General features: G+C 35.6%; 1 long non-coding RNA gene across 3 annotated transcripts in view; it reads right to left on the bottom strand.

Moving 5' to 3' along the window:
• LOC120236223 overlaps positions 1–21206 on the bottom strand; it is an 80426-nt gene that overhangs the window by 13539 nt on the left and 45681 nt on the right. Inside the window, exon 5 of one of the 3 annotated variants that reach the window (XR_005529606.1) lies at positions 13517–13658. The exons of the other annotated variants lie outside the window; for them this stretch is intronic. This is a non-coding gene — a long non-coding RNA (uncharacterized LOC120236223). Of the gene's footprint in view, positions 1–13516; positions 13659–21206 lie in introns of those variants that run through there. 3 annotated transcript variants of the gene reach the window in all.

Genomic DNA, 21206 nt, shown 5'->3' on the forward strand with positions numbered 1-21206 from the left:
TGGTACTATGGCTTGCTTTGGTGAAGAATCTAGAAAAGTGAATTCATAAAGAAATAATATTGGCGCACCTGGGTGGCTCAGTCGGTTAAGTGTCTGACCAGGTCAGGATCTCACGGTTTGTGGGTTCGAGCCTCGTGTCAGGCTCTGTGCTGACAGCTGCTCAGAGCCTGGAGCCTGCTTCGGATTCTGTATCTCCCTCTCTCTCTGGCTCTTCCCTGCTCATGCTGCCTCTCTCTCTCTCTCAGAAATAAATAAAAAACATTAAAAAAAAGAAATAATATGATATTTCTTTAAAGGAAAAAGAATTATTTTTTATATAGAGGAATGAAATCTCTGTGGGTATTTCATAATAATAGGCGTAATTGTATTAAAGTGGGAAATAAGTCAATAAAAACAAAAAATGACAAAACATTAAGAAAAATGTCAGAAGTTTGTACATATGAAACATTGTATTTTTAATTCTAAATTTATTTTTAATCAAATACATCTTATAAAGTTATATAGTAGCAAAATTTTGTGACATTTTTAGAAATCTATAAAATAAGTTAGACTGATCTGCTTGGGGTGGCTTCTGTCAGTTAATTCAGAATGAAATAAGAAAATGTAGCTTCTGTGCAAATTTTCATTAGAGAAAAAAACAGTGTGTTTGAATTGGTATAGCTATGTCTTTCACTTACTAATTACTACTGGATTTTATATTGAATAGAGATGAAATCTTCTACTAAAAATAATATCTGTTATCACATTTTGATAATAGATGCTGTATAAAATGTAACTATAATTACGTATAGAATGCATCATGCATCACAGCTACTTGGTTTAATATAATGAAAATACTAATGATATTAAAATAATTAACATTAATATGAAAATGTATTCTGTAGTTTATTTTTAAAGATTCTTATTATAGTGATATGTTTGGTGACACATCATATCAGATTATGTATATTGTCCTGACAGTTATTTTTTCTTAATGTTTATGTATTTTTTTGAGAGAGTGAGAGCACAAGTGGGTAAGGGGCAGAGAGAGAGACAGAGACAGAGACAGAGAGTGAGAGAGAATCTTCACTTTCAGTGCTGTCAGTGCAGAGCCTGATGCGGGGCACAGTCCCATGAACCATGAGATCATGACCTGAGCCAAAACCAAGAGTTGTATGCTTAACCAACTAAGCCACATAGACACCCCCTGCCACAGTTATTATAAACACTCCTTCTACCTGTTCAATACTATTTTGATTTGAATAGTAAGTTATATGGTCACCTTAAAAATATTACTGAGATATTTAAAAAAAATGTTTTCTAAAATATTTACAGTAGAAATCTCATTCATTTATTTAACTAAAGTTTATTTAGAGCCTGTGTGGATCATGTGCAGGTGCTAATTAGAAAATAAATGAAATGAAATAGAGAGAGAGAGAGAGATGGTCTTTATTCTCTCAGAACTTATAGTACTCAGAAAGGTGGTTATTTATATACAAAATACACAGACAAATTTATAGTTGCAGCATGGTAAGTGTTAAGAAAGGGAAGTTCATGGTACTATGTGGGAGTAAAACAGGAAGAATTGTCTTGGAGATATACAACATTAAGGTATCTGATCTTTTGCACAACTAAGATTCATGAGGTGTAATCTTTCAGTCTCTAACTCTCTCCATTGGGGAGATCACAGCATGGAAGCTGACTTGTCTTGGAGTGAGAAAGGGAGAAACCCTAAGAGTTCCGAAACCAGAAGTCACAGGGTTTATTTTGTGTTTTTTTTGTTTGTTTGTTTTTGTAATCTAATGTCTGGAGTTATATCACATTCACCATATTCTGTTAGTTAGAAGGGGCTATTAAGGTTAGCCCACACTCAAGGGGAAGATGTTGCATAAAACATGAATACCATGATGGAGGAATCCCTGGGTATTATCTTAGAGGCTGCCTGTCAAGTTATGAAGTTTTCCCATATTTATCAGGAGGATCGAATGTTCTTCTTTTAGTCTCTTAAGGTACAAGTGATAAATCCAACTTAGACATAATATTTAAATTTTTCGTGTACATTACTAGATGTGATTTGTGGATAGTTTGGTTAAAGTACATTTATGGTTATGTCTGAAATTTGCCTATATGTTTCTCTTGTGTGTGTGGTTTGCAGTCAAGGTTGTGTTAGTGTCATAAAGCAAATTGAGGAGTGGATTTTAATCTTGAATTGTATAAGACTGAAATTACAAAAAACTTCTATGCCTGTGAGAACTTCAGTTTGTGACTGAGAATTTTTATCATGAATAGAAGCTAAATTTTGTCAAATTCTTCTCGTGCATCAGTTTCTGTGATCATATGGTTTTTCTTCTCCATCTTGTTGGTATGGTAAATTACATTTATTGATTTTTGAGTACTGAACCAGTCTTGTGTCTCAAAAATAAATCTCCCCTGGTTATGGTATATAATTCTTTTTATATTTTGGTGAGTTTTATTTGGTAATGTTTTGTTAAGAATTTTCACATTTAGGGGCACCTGGGTGACTCACTCTTTTAAGTGTCTGTCTTTAGCTTAGGTCATGGTCTCATGGTTTGTGACTTAGAGCCCTGCATGGGACTCTCTGCTATTAGCACCGAACCTGCTTTGGATCCTCTGACCTACCCCGCCGCCCATCCTTCCACTGTGCGCTCTCTCTGAAAAATAAATAAACATTAAAAAAAAGAATTTTCACATTTATGCTCATAGTGGATATTGATCTGCATTTTTTGGTACTATTTTGTCTGGTTTTGATATCAATATACCATTTGCTTCATGGAATTAGTTCTTCCTCTGTTATTTTCTGGAGAATGTTGTGTTGAATTTATGTTAATTCTCTTAAGCATTTGGTAGGTTCTTCAATGAAACTAACTGAGATTTCTTTTTTGGGAGATTTTTAATTACAAATTCAATTTTCTTAATAGTTATATATCTATTTAAATGATCTATTTTTATATTAGGTGAATTATAGTACTTTGTACTTTTCAAGGGGTTGGTCTGTTTCATCTGTGTTATCAAAGTTATATGTGTAGAATTGTTCATCATATTCCCTTATTACCCTTCTGATGTCTACAAGATCTGTGGTGGTATACTCTTTCATTCCTAATAGTAGTAAGTTGTATGTTTCTCTCTCTCTCTGTCTCTCTGTCTCTCTCTCTGTCTTTCTCTCTTTGGTCAGTCTTGCTGGAAGCTTGTCAGTTTTATTAATCTTTTCAAAAATTGCATTTTTTAAATGTTTATTTGAGAGAGAAAGAACATGAGTCGGGGAGGGGCAGAGAGAGAGGGAGACAAAGAATCCAAAGTAGGCTCAGGCTCTGAGCTGTCAGCAACAGAGCCTGACACAGGACTCCAACTCTCAAGCTGTGAGATCATGACCTGAACCGAAGTCAGATGCGTAACCTACTGAACCACCCAGGCGCCCCAAGAATTGCATTTTTGTTTCATTGAACTCCTTTATTTTTTTCTGTTTTCAATTTCATTGATTTCTCTTATTATATGTTATTTTCTTTATTCTATTTGTTTTGGGTTTATTTTATTCTTCTTAGATTCTTAAGGTGGGAGTTTAGATGGTTAATTTAAGACTTCCTCATTCTAATATAGAACTTAATTGTATAAATTTCCCTCTCAGCATGTATTAGTTGCATCCTGCATACAAATCTAGATATGATGTATTTTCACTTCCATTAAGTTCAGTGACAGCCTTGGGGGGAGGATTAACATTCTGGTTCTCAGCTTGGTCTTCTTTGATACCAACTCAGTATGGGATGGGTGGAAGAGGGACTTCAGGTGCTTGGTAGGTGTCTAGGGGTATCTTGTCTTTTTCCTGGTCTTTTAACTTAAGAGAGAAGGTTGGACCCTTTTTGGTCTGTGCCCATTGACATTTCCTAGTTGTCAGTTACCCAGTGTTTAGCCTGGGATATATGTGGCAAAAAGAAAACCTAGGTAGCTCATAGTATTGTTTCTTGTGTTCTGGGGTTGCTGGCCAGACTGCCTTCAGATTCTTAGGTTTATTTCATATATAATGTCCTGTGTTTTCATTGTGATAGGTGGGAGGATTAGGGAAAAATACATCTATTCCGTTTTTCCAAAAGCAGAGTCTTCAACATGTCTTATTTTAGATATGTAGTATTTTAGAGGTGCTGCAGTGGCTCAGTTGGTTGAGCATCCAACTTTAAAAAAATATGTATTAATTAATTAATTAATTAATTAGAATGAGCAGAGGAGGGTCAGAGAGAGAGGGAGAGAGAGAATCCCAAGCAGGCTCCACACTGTCAGGGCAGAGCCTCATGTCAGCTTAATCCTGTGAGACCATGACCTGAGCCAAAATCAAGAGTTGGACTCTTAACTGACTGAGCCACCCAGGCACCCTCCTCCCTGACTCTTTCTTCATATATATGTAATATCATTAGATCATTTTGTTACTTTTGTTCTCAGATCTCTCTATATCTGAGAGAGATATATTAACATATCTCATAGAAATGTATAATTTGTCAATTTATTCTTATATTTCTGTTAATTTTTCTTTAAAGTTATGTCACTAGGTGCATAAGGTGCATATAAGTTAAAAATTGTCATACTTTTCAAATTCAGTGTTCACTTTTATAGTGACCATCTTTATGTTTAATATATATATTTTTTGCATTTATATTTATTTTATCTGGTTTTAATATATAGTTACTCCAGTTTTATTTTCCTTAGTATTTGGTATGTCTTTTCTATTCTTTTGGCCTTTATTTTGTTTCTTTATGATATATTGGTCACATAAACATAATTTAACAGGACTTTAAACTTTTTAAAAATTTATTACAGTGGGGGTGCCTGAGTGGCTCAGTCAGTTAAGCGTCCGACTTCTGCTCAGGTCATGATCTCATGGTTTGTGGGTTTGAGCCTGGCATCAGGCTCTGTGCTGACAGCTAGCTCAGAGCCTGGAGCCTGCTTCAGATTCTGTGTCTCCCTTTCTCTCTGACCCTCCCCGTTCACGCTGTCTCTCTCTCTCTTTCTCTCTCTCTCAGAAATAAACACACACAAAAAATAAAATTTATTACAGTGAGCATTGTTTTTAAATTTGTTTTTAATGTTTATTTATATTTTGAGAGAGAGAGACAAGGTGTGAGTGGGGGAGGGGCAGAGAGAGATGGAGACAGAAAGAGCCATGAGATCAGGACCTCAGCCAAAGTTGGAAGCTTAACTGACTGAGCCATCTAGGTGCCCCAGGAATATTGTTTTTAATAAAGATTCGTCTATGTTTATAATGGTCACTGATAATCTTTTGGTTGGTTCTATCATTTTATTATGACTCTCTTTTTGTCTCAGCTTTTCTCTTTCTCCCTACGTTCTTTCTTTCTATTTAGTGCTTTTTCACTTTCCTTTTTTTGTCTCTGCAGAAGTTTTTAATTTTTATTGATTACAGTTAATAATTTTTGGAATTGCATCTGGATTTTGAATTCATAATTGCTGTTTCTCATTTTCATAATTAGTGTGTTTTAACACTTCTGGAAAATTCTTCATCTTAACCTCCTTTAAAATTGTCTTGTCCTAATTCTTTCTATGATTTCCTTTGGAGCGCTTAGATATGTACCATCTTAACTTCTCATTTTTATTCACCATAGTTTTCTTTCTCTTTACTACATTCAGGATAATTTCTTTGAAATTGTCCTTCATTTTACCAATTCTCCCCTTAGATTTTCATTTGCTTCTGTCAGTCACTTCGGCATTTAATAAGTTCTTTAAATTTTATTCTCTAAGATTTTTCACAACAGAGGTGTTAAAAATTCAACTGTAAATCCATTAGGAGGACTATGTGGTTATGAATTCTCTGGAGAGATTCTCTGCTCCCTCCCACCTTCACTCTTTCCTCATCTATGTCCTGGCTTGAGACAGGTGAATTTCCTTGTTACCTCCTTATGGGTAGCAGGTTTTATTTCTTCTTCACCTTTATACTACTAATAAGAAATCTTACTAGATTTATCAGTTTGAGCAAGTACTAAACATTATCACCTGTCCCTGTATGCTCTGCAGGCTTTAGAGAGAACTCAGGTGTCCAGGATTGGGTAGAAACTCTCAGAGAGAAAAGCTACTTTTGGCCCTGGCTTGTCTCCAGAGTTTCCTACGCAGCTGTGGGGGACTCCACAGATCCTTTTGTTGGTTTCCTAGTTTTAACCCAGCAAATCACTTACAATCAAAATGATACATATATATATTTATTCACCATTTTAGTTGATTTTGCCTAGAGAATAAGTAGCTCAGAGTATCTGATGCTAGAAATGAAAGTTTAGACCTAGTCTTTTTTATCTGTAATTTCACTTCCTTTACAAGTCATTATTACTTACCAATTTCTGTGTTAGTGGGTGGCTCTATTGCAAACTGACATCACTATACCCTTCTGGCAATGAGTCAGCTATTTTTGGGTTAAAAGAAGTATTATATTTCCATCTGCTTGTTGCTTAGGGTTTAAAGTAGATAGTTTCATCTCCTGACTTAACAAAAAATTCTATTCTTATATTTTACAAGCAGAGTGTTAGCTGTGGTAACATTCTAGTTCTAATTTTTTCTTAGTTTTTTTTTTAAGCATTGTCAGTATTTTGGCTGGGAAGTGATCAGGTCTCCCTTCCTATCAGATATGGCTTATTGTTTCCCATTGTTTTTCTGACTTGTCACTGAATACCAAATTTGGAAACCATTTCAAGATTTGATGAAAAAACACTAGATCTGGCCACTGTATAGAAATGAGTCTGTGAGAAACCATTTTTGTCCACATAGAGTCATAGATCGGATTCTTTCAGACCAGTCTGAGATTCTACTGCTTTCTGGTCTCAGCTTTTACTTGAACATCTGTGTTTATGGCTATGGCTACTTTTCTAACTAAAAGTTGAAGGAAGGGAGGGAGAAAGGGATGGAGATAGGAAGAGAAAGAAGGAAAGAAAAAATTTCCCTAAAATTTTCAGCTATTTTTGTTTATTCACCAAATATGTTTATTACTTTCAAAGAAGTCACTCAAGGCTTTCATAGAAATTTGTTATTCTTAGCTTAAAGTAGTTCCCTATTTGCACCCATTCTGCCCATTTACCCAAATAAAACAGTCATCCTAGTTCTCATTCATGAATAGTGAAATCATGGAGCGTAGGTACCATGCGTTTCCCCATTTCATCCCCTCCCCTCCCCTCCTTTCCTCTCCTTTTCTTATTTAATTTTGAGGATTCAGCAATTAGAAAGTCTTCAATTAAGTTTTAATTCAAGCCCCAGCTCCAGCGCTACCTCCTCTGGTTATTACTGTCTGTGAGAGAATTTACCCTAAATACTCTACTATAGGATGAATACAAGTTACCTATAGTAGATACCTTAGGGAGAGTTAATTAGTAGAGTTCCTTATTCTACACAAATGACTTAGGGTTAGTTAATTAATAAAATTTTGAAATCAGTGGTATTTAGATTATGAGGTTGGTTAGAATGGTGATACAGGACTCAATAGCACCTTGGCCTGAACTAATATATCAGAGAAGACACCCAGCCTAGCAGTGTGTGTCACTGAAGCACAACTCCAGGTTTGCATTCTGGTGGGCCTGCAGTCTCTTCCCAGTAATTTGGATCAGACTAGTGGAGCCAACACTGAGTCCCCTTTGAAGTGGGCATTGTATGCAAAAGGCATATTTTTTAGGTCAGAGAAAGGAACTCTGCACCTTCAGAAAGGTTACATTGGCCTTTGCATTTGGCAAAAGGTGGTTTGAGATTTCTTTTATTGGAAGAGATCCCGTGGAAGAGAGTCATAGGAGTGGGAACTACTGTCTCTACTTCTACATCTAAATATTAGAGGTCTCCAAAATGAAGTGGACATTTGTTAGAGAGGCAGGCTGACTGGTTTGCAACACTTTAATTTTATGGTTATGTACATTCCTGTTCCTTCCCTAGGTATCAGAAATTCTCTGATTCAGATTCCAGAATATACTGTGAGCAGTCAGTTTATTAGGGTGCTACTTTGACACAGCACATGGTAAGCTTTAAAAAAATCCAGTAGAAGCTTTTGAACTCTCTAAGTGATGGTGGTAATACTTTTTTCTTGTAAGAAAGAACTGAAAAAGAAAAGAACAAGTGCATTTTCAAAGTTATATTTTCCTTGGGTGTATCTTTGTTTTTAATCCTTTCCCTTGACCTACCAGCAGCACTGTCTTTCAGACTAAGGAAAAATGATCACATGTCTATTTTCACAAGCAAAATGGTGACACACTTGTTTGGTGTTTTATGAAACAAAAAGCCTATCAGTTGCAAATCGTATATCATTCATTGTTCTTTGGAAATTAGTTATACATGAATTATATTACAGCAATGAAGCCTGTGTGTGAATTTCTTATGTAAGTTGCCATATTAGTTTTTTTGCGTAGGCTTCCTCTTCAATTGCCACATATTCTTTCCCTGAAATCTTGCTGTGTTTTGTAGCAAATATGTTAAAAAGGCTTTGTTCTGAAAAAAGCCACCCATTGAGTAGGAGTGTGAATTCAAATGCTAAGGTCACCGTGGCATCCCACAATTATTCAGCTCAGTAAGATCTGTGTGACATCACACTTTTGTTAAATATTTTAGGGGGAAAAAAAGAAGGGAAGAGAGGCCAACACTTCCTGACTCTAAGTGCTGAAAGAACTTTTGTTTTTTGCTTAGTTTCTCTCTCTCTCCCTACTTCCAACCAAGGCAAAGAAGCATTTCCCAGCATATTAAACTTATTATATAAAATGGGATTGATCAATCGATCTTTGGAGTATAAACCACTGACTGTTTCACCACGGAGGGGCTTCTTTTATAGATTTTCCTCTCTTTCATGTGCTTTTTCTAGAGCACTATTAGGGTAGATGTTAACTTTCTTCTTAGAAAAGATCTTGTGAATCTTTCCCTTTTTCTATTATTGTAAAAAAATATTGTAATAAGATTTACCATCCTAACCATTTCTAAGTGCACAGCTCAGTAATACTAAGTATCTTTATGTGGTTATGGAGTCAACCTCCAGAACTTTCTCATTTTGCAAAACTTAATTAACAACTCACCATTTTCCTCCCTCCCATCTCCTGGTAATGACTGTTCTGCTTTCTATCTCTATGAATTTGACTATTCTAGATACCTCATTTAAATGGAAAGACCCAGCATTTTTGTTTTGTGACTTGTTTATTTTACCTGGCATAAAGTCCTCAAGGTCCATTCCTATTGTAACAAGCATCAGAATTTCCTTCCTTTTTAAGGACAAATAGATTCCATTGCATACCACTTTTTAGTTATCCATTCATTTACTGGACACTTGGGTTACTTTCACTTATTGTCTATTATGAAGAGTGATGCTATGAACATGGACATGCAAATATCTCTGTGAGATTCTGCTTTCACTTATTTTGGATATACCCTGAGAAGTAGAATTGCTGGACCATATGGTAATTCTAATTTTAACTTTTGAGGCTGACATACTGTTTCCCATAGCAGCTGTACCATTATACATTCCACAGACAATTCATAAGGGTTCCAATGTCTGCACAATCTTGCCCATACTTGTTATTTTCTGTTTTTCTTTTTAAATGGGTATGAGGTGAAGTCAAATTATGGTTTGGATGTGCATTTAACTAATGATTAGTGTTTGTTAGCTATTAATATATCCCCTTTCTGTGTGTTTGTTAGCTATTAATATATTATCTTTGGAGAAATGTCTATTTAAGCCCTTTGCCCAATTTTTAGTGATGTTATATTGTTGTTGTTGGGTTCTAGCAGTTCTTTATGTTATAGATAGTAATCCCTTATCAGATGTTTGATTTCCAAATAGTTTCTCTAATTCTGTAGGTTACTTTTCCACTATAGAGATTTAAGTCTTTTGATGAACAGAAATTTTTACATTTGATATAGTATAATTTATCTATTTTTGCTTTTGTTGCTTATGCTTTTGCTGTCATATTCAGGACATAGTTGAGAAATCCAATGTCATGAAGCTTTCCCTTAAATTTTCTTATAAGAATTTTATAGTTTTAGGATATAGTTTAGGTCTTTGATCCATTTTGCATTAGTTTTGTATATGGTATAATATAAAGGTGCGATCTCATTTGTTTGCATGTGGTTATCCAATTTTTCCATCACTCTTTGCTGAAGAGACTGCTCTTTGGTTTGGGCATCTATGTTAGTTAGCTTGGGCTGCCATAACCAAATACCATAGAATGAGTGGTTTAAACAACAGAAATTAATTTTGTCACAGCTTTGGAGTCTGGAAGTCTGGATTCTCTATTTCGTTGGTCTGTATGTCTCATTTGTTGAATTTTTGCTTTATTATTGTAACTATAAATTTCAGTACCTCTTCTTTATATTTGAAAAAAGACTAAAAGTTTACTTGGGAATTTTAAAATATCAGGTAAATATATATTATGAAAATAGTAGCTGGGTTAATTTCAAAGTGGCATTTTTGGTAACATTGCTATGTATATATGTGTTTACTTTTCAGGAGTGCCTGTTACTGAATAATAAGTTCTGCTTTATTTTTATCAAAAAATATTTTTGGATTAATTTATTCAAACTTAATAACTATATTAACTGTGTTCTAGCATAATCCCCATTTTGACTTATTTTTATGTTAATCTTATTTCTAAATACTATAGAAAGTATGTCATATGTTTTTTAAAATTAGGTCTACCTAAAGTTTTAAGAATTTCTTTAGTCCTTCCATCTTTTTCAATATGTAAATTCTAGTTTACCTTTAGTTTGTAAACAATTACTGCTTTCCTCCACCTAGAATAGAATTGTATGTACTCAAAATAGATCCAAGCCATGTCAAACAATAGCTGGGTATGAAATGGCATTAGGTTCCTTTTCTTCTACCTCTCTGATATCTGATAGTACATAATCAAAGAACTACCAAAATAGAAAAAGTTGAATAAATGCGGGAGTGAAGAAAAGAAAACAAAACTGTTCTGAAAGAAATTTTTCATTCTGAGTAAGAAATAAGGCATAAATTTATGGAGTATATCTTCAAATTTTCTTTAATTTCTTATAAAGAGAACATCTTTTCACATCATGAACTGGTATTAGTAAACTAGAAAGAAATAGAATATCAAATGGAACCAGTGAAATACTAGATTCATTACAAATACAAAATGTCTTTCAGAAATATGTATTTTGTAATTATAGCTGTATTTAAAGTTATGAAATGTAGGCACAATTCAACATATGTGCTAAAATGGCCCCTAGTCACCATATTGACTTTTCAAACCTCTGGGTTTTTATTCATGTTTTCTCCTGAAAAACTTGAAAGTGAAAGTAGTGTTGTCATTTGGGCACAGCAGAAACAGCACAGGCTGGAGTTTGAATCCTTGCTCTGCCTATTACTAAATGTAGTGCTATAGACAAATTATCTCCTCTCTCTGAGCCTCCATTTCCTTACCTGCTTGCAACCTTGTAACAAAGAGATTATTTTCTTAAAGAATTTAACAAATGATAAGAATTAAAAATGAACATCTATTATGGTCGATACAAAAACCTAAGACGTGTATTTATGCTAAATATGGAAATATGTCACTGGGCAGGGACTGTGGTTGTTCGTAGAGTTTGTACAGTTATTCATGGCCTTTAAAAAATACATTTTCTAGGGGCGCCTGGGTGGCTTAGTCGGTTAAGCGTCCGACTTTCGCTTAGGTCATGATCTCGCGGTTCGTGGGTTCGAGCCCCGCGTCGGGCTCTGTGCTGGCTGCCAGCTCAGAGCCTGGAGCCTGTTTCAGTCTATGACTCCCTCTCTCTCTGACCCTCCCCAGCTCACGCTGTTTCTCTCTCTCCTAGAAATTAAAAAAAAAAAAAAAAAATTCATTTTCTGGAGTGCCTGGGTGGCTTAGTCGATTAAGCCTCTGCCTTCGGCTCAGATCATGACCTCATGGTTCGTGTGTTCAAGCCTCACATCAGGCTCTGCGCTGACAGCTGTGGAGCCTGCTAGGGATTCTCTGTCTCTGTCTCTCTGCCCCTCCTCTGTTCTCCCCACCTCTCTTTCTCTTTCTCTAAATAAATAAACAAACATTTTTAAAAATAGATAAAAAATACATTTTCTTGGTATGGAAGCTTGTAATTCATTATACATCTTTAAAAGTTTATTTAACAATGTAGAGGCAAATGTAATTTGCCTGGAATTCAACTCTCTCTCTTTTTTTCCATGTTTCTTTTTGAGAGAGAGCATGAGTGGGGGAGGGGCAGAAAGAGAGCAGGACAGGGAATCTGAAGTGGACTCTGTGCTGACAGCAGTGAGTCTGATGTGGGACTTGAACTCATAAACTGTGAGGTCATGACCTGAGCCGAAGTCAGACACTCAACCGATTGAACCAGTGTGGTGCCCTTAGAATTCCACTCTCTTGCTAGTCATCTCTCAAACTTAATATGAAGAGGGGGTATATGTTAAATATTTCCTAATCTCTGATATACTTGTCCATCTGGGAAAATTTCAAGATTGTTTGAGTCTGGGTGTATTACAGTGCTGTGTATGTTTGAAGCCAACTCTCGGGTTACTGTTCACTATGGGAGTGAGGTCTGGTGATAGTTTCTCTGTGGCCCGAAAAGATTTTGAGTTCAAGAGGTCCTTAGGGTATTTGCCCAGTACCCACTTTAGTGTCTTGTTTTGTTTTTGTTTTGACTACAGAAGAACAAGCATACCTCAAGAAATTCTGTATTGTGATCTAAATTGCTGGAGATTTCTAAGTGTTGAATTAAGAAGCATAAAAATATAAAATAATACTTTGAATAAAACTGTAGCCTGCACAAATTTCCCTCAGTTACTTTCTGCTAGTGACAGCACCAAGTTAGAAACATTTCAGTAGGGCATATTTTACAAGTGGTACTTCTATTTTGATTTAATATGGCTTCATGAAAACATGTATGGGGACAGAAGAGATGAATTTAAATATTTAGTTTATTTTTGATGGAAAGGAAGAGAATCATTCCTTTAAAAGTTTCTTTTATCATCTAAAGTTCCCTGTAAATGTCAGTGATTACACATATGACACTTGAGAATCTTAAAGGGAAGGTATTGAATACACATAAGTCTGTCATCTATATCTATTTTAGAGCAAATCATTTTCAAAATGTAGCTGGATTCTTGACACTTTTATTAGTAGAAATTAAATGTGTATCCATATCTGAAAATATAATTGAGCCTTTTCTCCCTCCCCCTACTAAATCCCCTCAGGGTACATTGTTTCAGTATCTTCCAGGGAAATTATAAGAGTGAGGAGTAAAGTGGGGCACCTGGGTGGCTTAGTCGGTTAAGCGTCCGACTTTCGCTTAGGTCATGATCTCGCGGTTTGTGGGTTTGAGCCCCGCGTTGGGCTCTGTGCTGACTGCCAGCTCAGAGCCTGGAGGCTGTTTCAGAGTCTGTGACTCCCTCTCTCTCTGACCCTCCNAGCTCAGAGCCTGGAGGCTGTTTCAGAGTCTGTGACTCCCTCTCTCTCTGACCCTCCCCTGCTCACGCTGTCTCTATCTCTCTCTCCTAGAAATTAAAAAAAAAAAAAAAGTGAGGAGTAAAGTAAGTGACTGGCTATTAAATGTTTCTATAGATGCCAATAATTTCATTTACTAGCTTAAGTGCTTTAAAAAGGGAAGGTCAAAATAAAATCTCTTTTTCCACTCATTGCTCCTTTGGGAGACAATTGTCATTTCTTGAGCATTTTTTCCTTTCCCTGTAAAAAAAAAAAGATCTGATAAATCATTTATTGATTTAGAGGAGGGAATATACCCTTGGTTGTTTTTCTCATCACACCAGTAGATTTTTGCTGATTCATGTGCACCCTCTTGCCCTGTTCCTGTTAAGAAATAATGGCTTTTATTTGTAATGTAACTAACCAGGGTTGGAGTACATTCTGCAACCACAGAATAAAATGAAGCCATTGGCATAAATATGGACTGAACCTTTGGCATTGACCATATAGTATTTTAACCAATGTGGAAACTATCAGAAGCTTGTACTTGGAATTCTCCATGTATCTGCTGTAGGATCTAGTAGATAACACTAAACATCATTATGATTAAAATTCCCCTCTTTGTGAAATAAAATATAAGAAAACAGCCTATGGTTAAATCAGTATTGGTGCCATACTTTCTTGTGAGGTTAATAAATTATTTGCTTAATTATTTTAATAATAATAACAACAATAATAATAACAATAGCAGCAGCAGCAATGATAGCTAACACTTATTGAGTGTTTCTTTAGGCCAGTATGTTATGGGTTGAATTGTGTCTCCTACCTCTCACCATTTCAACAAAATTCATATGTTGAAAGCTTAACTCCTGGTATCTCATCATGTCACTGTATTTAAAGTCTTTAAAGAGGTAATGGAAGTTAAATGAAGGCATTGGGGTGAGCCCTAATTCAGTATGACCGCTGTCCTAATAAGAAGAGATTGAGACACAGATGCCATTCTGTGCATGAAGTGCATGAAGAGTGCATGAAGACACAGAGAGGAAATGGCTGTCTACAAGCCAAGGAGACAGGCTGCAGAAGGAACTGACTCTACCAACACCTTGATTTTGGACCTCTCACCTCCAGAATTGTGAGAAAATAAAAGTATGTTGTTTAAGTCACTCAGCTTATGGAATTTTATTATGGCAACCCTAGCAAACTAATAAAGAAAACACTGTGCTAAGTGTTTTACGTTCATTTTCTCTGTTAGTTTTCATTATAACCTATGGAATACATGTTATTATTATCCCTACTTTGCAAATGAAGGATCTTAGGTTAAGCTAATTTTTCAAGAGCTAATGAGTAGAAGTGCCTGGGTGAAAACCACGGCAACTAGATTCTAGTCTCCAGAGATTTATCCATGCAGACGTATTGCCCCTTTCCTACCATATCTCAGGTGATAGAGGCACCAAGGGGAATTTGAGACTCATTTGAGACTCATGAGTGTCTTATCTAATATCACTCTGCCATCGAGTGCCCAAGTCAGAATCCTATGTCAGATGTGTCTGACTCCATGATTGTAAATCATAACCATCAAACTGCCCTGCGTTTATTTCCTTTTGTCTAGATGAAAGGAACTATCTCTTAATTCATTTTTAGATATTCAGAGCCTGGTGTAATGTCTGAACAAAATTAAAATTGATGAAATAACCTACTTTGTTGTGCTTACTTTAGTGCAGCGTTTGAAATTTTTATACTTATTTATTATCATTTAGAACTAAAGAGAAGAAAAAGGTCTAAAAAGAAATCACAAACAGCATTGTTGCTTCCTTCTGGTAAAAGCAATAGTTTATGACATTGACCAGGTATTTTGTACTTCAATACTATTTGCAAAAGAATCAGGCTGTTGTATGGTAGTACATGGTTGAATGACCATCCTTTATTTGGTATTTTATCTTTAACTTTAACTCATTAGGCTTCTATGTTTTGTATCCACATAAAGGCAATTACATTGTATTTTAGCTGGTTTAGTAGAGGTTTTATAAAAGTTACTAAATAAAATGGGAGTTGGAAAACAATTTTAATTTAATGGAAGAAACATAAAATGGAAAAATTCAAATAACCTATAAAGGCAATTGTATTCAATCATTAAGTGACCCATTTAAACTCAGTGCATTTATTTACACAACATATCTTTAGAAGTATCACCTTTTTGGGGTGCCTGGGTGGCTTAGTCGGTTAAGTGTCCAACTTAGGTTCAGGTCTTGATCTCACAGTTCATGAGTTCAAGGTCTACACAGGGCTCATTGCTGCCAGTGCAGAGCCTGCTTTGAGATCCTCTGTGCCCCTTTGTGTCTGCCCCTCCCCCACTCACACTCTCTCTCTTTCAAAAATAAATAAATGAAACATTCAAAAATATATACTAAATGTATCACCTTTTAAAACCATTTTTATCATATTTAAAGGCCCATTATCATAAAAAACAACAACACATTCATAAAAATTCCAGGCAGATCCAGAGTGATATAAATGTGGATGGACATACTTTAGTTATCTGAAAGTTGCTTTTCTGGTAAATTCCACTCTTCAGAACTTATCTAAAAAAACCACAGAGTTTGCAAGTACAAGCCTTATGCTTCAAACAGAGACTTCAGAGTCCATGTGTTAAAGTTGCTGTGCTCACAGAGCAGGTACACTAGGTCCTTGGCCAGAGCATATTTCCTCCTAACCCATCTAACAAATTGCTTATTTGCTTTCCTTAGCTCAATACTTGTTAGAACAAGCAAATTAAAAAGGAAGGCTTGGAATATTACTAAATACAAACTGTTAGCAAGAAACAGGGCTTCAACATAAGAAGAAAATTTTAAAAAGTAACATTATTTAATGTCAAATGGCAAGGAGGTAGCAGTGTAGAAAGAGTGTGGTTTTTACACACTATGTAAAGAATCTGTCCTGTGTACAGAATCTCTATCTGTATTGTTTACTGTTTAAAATCTCAGTGTCCATTCTATCAAGTATGAGATGAAATAATATAGTCTAATTAGTAGAGTGGTCCAGGGATTAAATGAAATAATGTGTGAAAAATGCCTGATTAATCATTCTGAGGCCCAAAAGCACATCTCTATATATGCTTCCATAGCTTTCACAACTCAGTAGATCCTAAGGTAGTTCATGATCCATAATAATGACTGATACTGGATTGTTATGAATATTAGAGTTATATCCAGTATATTTTACTTAAGAATTTAAGCCAATATGTATTTCATGTTGGAAAATGAATCAGAATGATTATTATTGGAGTCATCTATGGAATGGTCCATACTTGGTCCATTTTTCTTTTTGGTTCTTGATACTACCCTCTGGGGATTCTGAGTCCACTGTTGCCCTCCCAGGACCCAAGATGACAGGACAGCCCATATCTCAAATGTTGCCAAGTCACCAACACTAGGGAAATAAGCTCTGGAAAGCCTCATACTGGCAATTAAATGCTCTAACCCAGAAGTGACACATTGCTTCCACTCATTGTCATATGACCTCATCCAACCACAAGGAGCCAAGATATGCAGTTTTGCTCTCTGCCCAGAAGGTGGAGGACTGGAGATATTTGGGGAACCACCATGAGTAAGCCCAAAAGAGACTGATGTATAAACCAAGTTTCCAGTATATTTATTTGTAAAAATCAAAGAATGGATCTGATTGAATGTTGACATTCACCTATGAAAAAATCTGCCCCATTGTCATCTTATTTGTTTAAAATTGGGAATATCTACTTTTAGTTTTTGGTTATTCATGTTAGGTTTCCAAAGAACACTCTTACCCATGTCTGAGCTGAGAAGCTGTAATTAGAAAGTTGCTTGGTGGTTGCCAAGCTAGATCAGATCAATGGTGTTGGATAATTTAGAGAACTGTTTCATCCATGTTCTGATAGAGCTTAATGAACTATCCTTGCATCCCACTTGAGAACACGTCTCTAGTAATGCCAGATTCAGGGTCTCTCCTTGTTAGATCATGGTAAATAATCATCAGCAAATTTTATATTTCTGACTTCTGTTTTACCCTTCCTCAACCTGCCTCATCTTTTTTAGTCAGGTTTCCCTCAAGTTTATTAAAACCTTTGGTGAGGCTTCATTCAAGACTTTCTATTTCTGCTTTTGTTTTCAATTTATTGAGGTATAATTGACAAATAAAATTGTAATATATTTAATGTACATGTGAAGATTTGATATATGTATATATCATAAAAGGATTCCCACTATTGAGTAAATTAACACACATTTACCTTTTTTTTTTGGTTTGTTTTGCAAGAACACTTAAATCCTAGTCTCCTAGCATATTTTAATTATACAATACATTGTTATCAGCTATAGTCATGAAGTTATGCATTGGGTCCTGAAGTCTTATTTTTCTTACAACTGAAAGTTTGTACCCTTCCTATTTCCTTTTTCCCCCACCCAACCCCCACAGCCTATCCAGCCCGTGGCAGCCACCAATCTCCTCTCTCATTCTGAGTTTCACTCTTTGTTTTTTTCCTTGAAGTATTAGTCTTATTTGTCTGACTTATTTCACTTATTCCCTTCTACTTCATCTATGCTGTTGCAAATGGTATGATTTTCTTTTCCAAGGCTGAATGACATTTCATTGTATATATGTGGATAGATAGGGAGATAAGTAGGTAGGTAGATAGATAGATAGATAGATATCACAGTTTATTTATCTATTCATCTATTGACAGAGACTGAGGTTGTTTTCATTCCTTGACTGTTGTGAATAATGCTGTAATGAATATATGAGTACAAATATCTCTTTAAGATAATTTCATTTCCTTCAGCCATAGACCCATACATAAGTGAGATTGCTGAATCATATGGAAGTTGAGGAACCTCATTACTGTTTCCATAGTGGGTATACCAGTTTACATTTCCATCAATGGCATACAGCCCTTTTCTCCACATTTTTATTAGCATTTGTTATTACTTGTCTTTTTGATAATAAACTTCGTAAAAGATGTGAGGTGGTGTTTCATTGTGGCCTTGATTTGCATTTCCTTGATGGTTAGTAATGTTCAGTACCTGCTGGCTATTTGTATGTCTTCTTTGTAAAAAGTCTATTCTGATCCTTTGCCCATTTTTAAATTGGGTTATTTGAGGTTTTGCTATTTTGTTTTATGAGTTCCTTGTATATTTTGGATATTACTTCCTTATCAAATATGTGGTTTGCACACATTTTTTTCTTCATTCTATAGGTTACATTTTTAATTTTGTTGATGGCTTATTTATTTTAGCTTCTGGTATTAATTCATATATATAATATGTATATAACTCATATATTTATATATAATTGTTAAGACCAATGTCAAAGAGCTTATTGCCTTCTGCTTTTGTGTTTTGATAGTTGGTTGTTGTGTTTTGTTGTTTTTATTTTTAAAATTTTAAATGTTTATTTATTTTTGAGAGAGAGAGAGAGAGAGACAGAGTGTGAGTGTGAGTGGGGAAAGTCATATAGAGAAGGAGACACAGAATTTGAAGCAAGCTCCAGGCTCCAAACTGTCAGAACAGAACCTGATGCAGGGTTCAAACCCACAAACTGTGAGATCATGACCTGAGCTGAAGTCTGAAGCTCAACTGACTGAGCCACCCTGGCGCCCCCATTTTTAAAAGCCTCACATGCTGGATCTCTTCACTAGGTTATGAGTACTAAAAGCATTTGATTAAAAAGGATTCTTGAGTCTAATCTGGATTCAGTGTGGAAGAATGGTGAGATGGATTAGCAATGAGGCCATGAATTCAAGAGGAGGTGATAAGTGTACATGAGCCTCATCTCTGCCATATTTAGGACTAAAGTAATAATGAGGTCAGATTAGCAGTGTGCCCATATCACATCTCCAGATAATAGTGGTATTTTTAGTCACCTTAAGTATCAGTCTAGAAGGAGGAGAGATAGTGTAAATTTAGAGCAGAAAGGGCTTGATTGGCATTAGTCAATATTATTTGGAGTCCCTCAACTCTGATCAATAAAGGCCAAAAGACATGCTGATTAAATACATTTTCTTTAGAAAAATGAACCATGTTTAACTTTCCACATTTAATTATATGCTTGCTGAAGAAAGAAAGAATGTTCCTTCTTTTATAACTCCAAAGATGTAATCAGAGCCAAAAAGGAACTCAGTACTTACAAGGTCAATACTAGTTGATATGTTTCCAAAATAGTTCTCAACATTAGTGTACAAGAAAAAAGTTTCAGTGTTTCATTGAGCAAAAATATACAAACTGCTCTCTTGGGAGCTGATAGTCCTTGACTAGGGAAAAATATTCAAGGGTAGAATGATCTGTTTTCAGCTCTCCTGCTAACATGAAGTCTTGAGATAAGGGATATGATAGAATATTCCCGATAGAAGTGCCTTTCCTGAGGCCCACCAGCTGGAGCATCTTATGTAGTGCAAGCTTCTACCTCTATGGTGGAAATATCATGGATTAGGTGGTCAGGATATTTGACTCACTCCCTAGTAAAAATGTCAAGATAGGGGGTTATAAGAAAAGTTATTGTGTGGTGGGAACTAATGTTAATGTTTCTAAAAATGTTCTCAGTATCAGTGTATAAGAAGAAAAACTTCAGTATTTCATTGAACAAAAAAATATATACACTGCTTCTTCAGGTATTTGATTGTCCTTAGCTAGGAAAAATTTTTCTGGGTGAGAATTGTTTATTTACTTCAGTTCAGTTACTTCAAGTTCATTACCTTGTCACATCTGGAACAAAACCTTTCAGATTTTCCTGCAATTTCTTATTTGTATGTGTTTATAGCAAATCACATCTTAGCAGTTAGTGTTTGTGAACTGGCCTTCTAATGAGGCTGCCTAAAAAGAGGAAGCCTAAAGCTTCAAACCAAATGTCAGAAGCCTAGGATATGTTCTCTCTCCAGCCCTCTTTGTTCATAATGCTTGTGTCTAGTCTGGTTTTGGGTCTGAAGTTACCCTGGGATGTAGTGAGCTTCATCGAGTCATTAATCCTGCTCTAAATCTACCTTCCAATCTATTTTTGGGACAGTTCATTCAACCAACATGTATTTAACACATGCTTTGTGCTAAGCAATGCCTAGAATATAGTAGAGACATTTTGAGAAAGAAAAGACACAGGAGATAATGGTTTCTTGAGGGAGAGGGACAGATATATAAGGAAACAATTATAATAAAATAATTTATTTAGGTTGGGTCAGAATTTTTAGAAAACGTAGGGTAAATGGAATGTTGAATAAGTTTCCAGTGGAGAAGTAATGAAAATGCTAGATCTTGAAGATGGGCAAGAGTTTGTCAGCCAGAAAAGGTAAGGTGCAAATTATATTTTAAAAACCTGGAGAATTTAGTGAAGAGAAAACAGGGATTAGATCAATGCACATTGGAAGCAAGATTTGTGGGTTGGAGGGGGTTGTTGCTGAGGAATGGGGGCAGGAAAGGGAGATTCAGATCATGTCACATAGGCTCTGAATTTCATGGTGAGCATTTGAGATGTTATTCTATTAACAGTGAGGGAGCCACTGAAGTTGTGAAGCAGAGAAATACTATGATCAGACCTCTTATTCAGATTTAACCCTCCTATTTACATGGAGGGTAGACTGCCTGATCAGGGAAGATGGTTTAGAAGGCCATTATAGTATCCCTGTGAGAGTGAATGAATGGAAATCTGGTAATTGTCTCTTAGCATACTGAATTGGCAGGACCTGGTGACAAAGGAAGAAGATACATTCTTATATTCATTCAGTAATTAATCATAGAGCTCCTATTTTGTGCCAGACGGTGTTGTAGATGCTTGGGATTCTGTTCTCACAAAGTT

This window comes from Hyaena hyaena, unplaced genomic scaffold, assembly GCF_003009895.1.
Source record: "Hyaena hyaena isolate Hyena2069 unplaced genomic scaffold, ASM300989v1 scaffold_149, whole genome shotgun sequence".
Classification (NCBI taxonomy): Eukaryota; Metazoa; Chordata; class Mammalia; order Carnivora; family Hyaenidae; genus Hyaena; species Hyaena hyaena.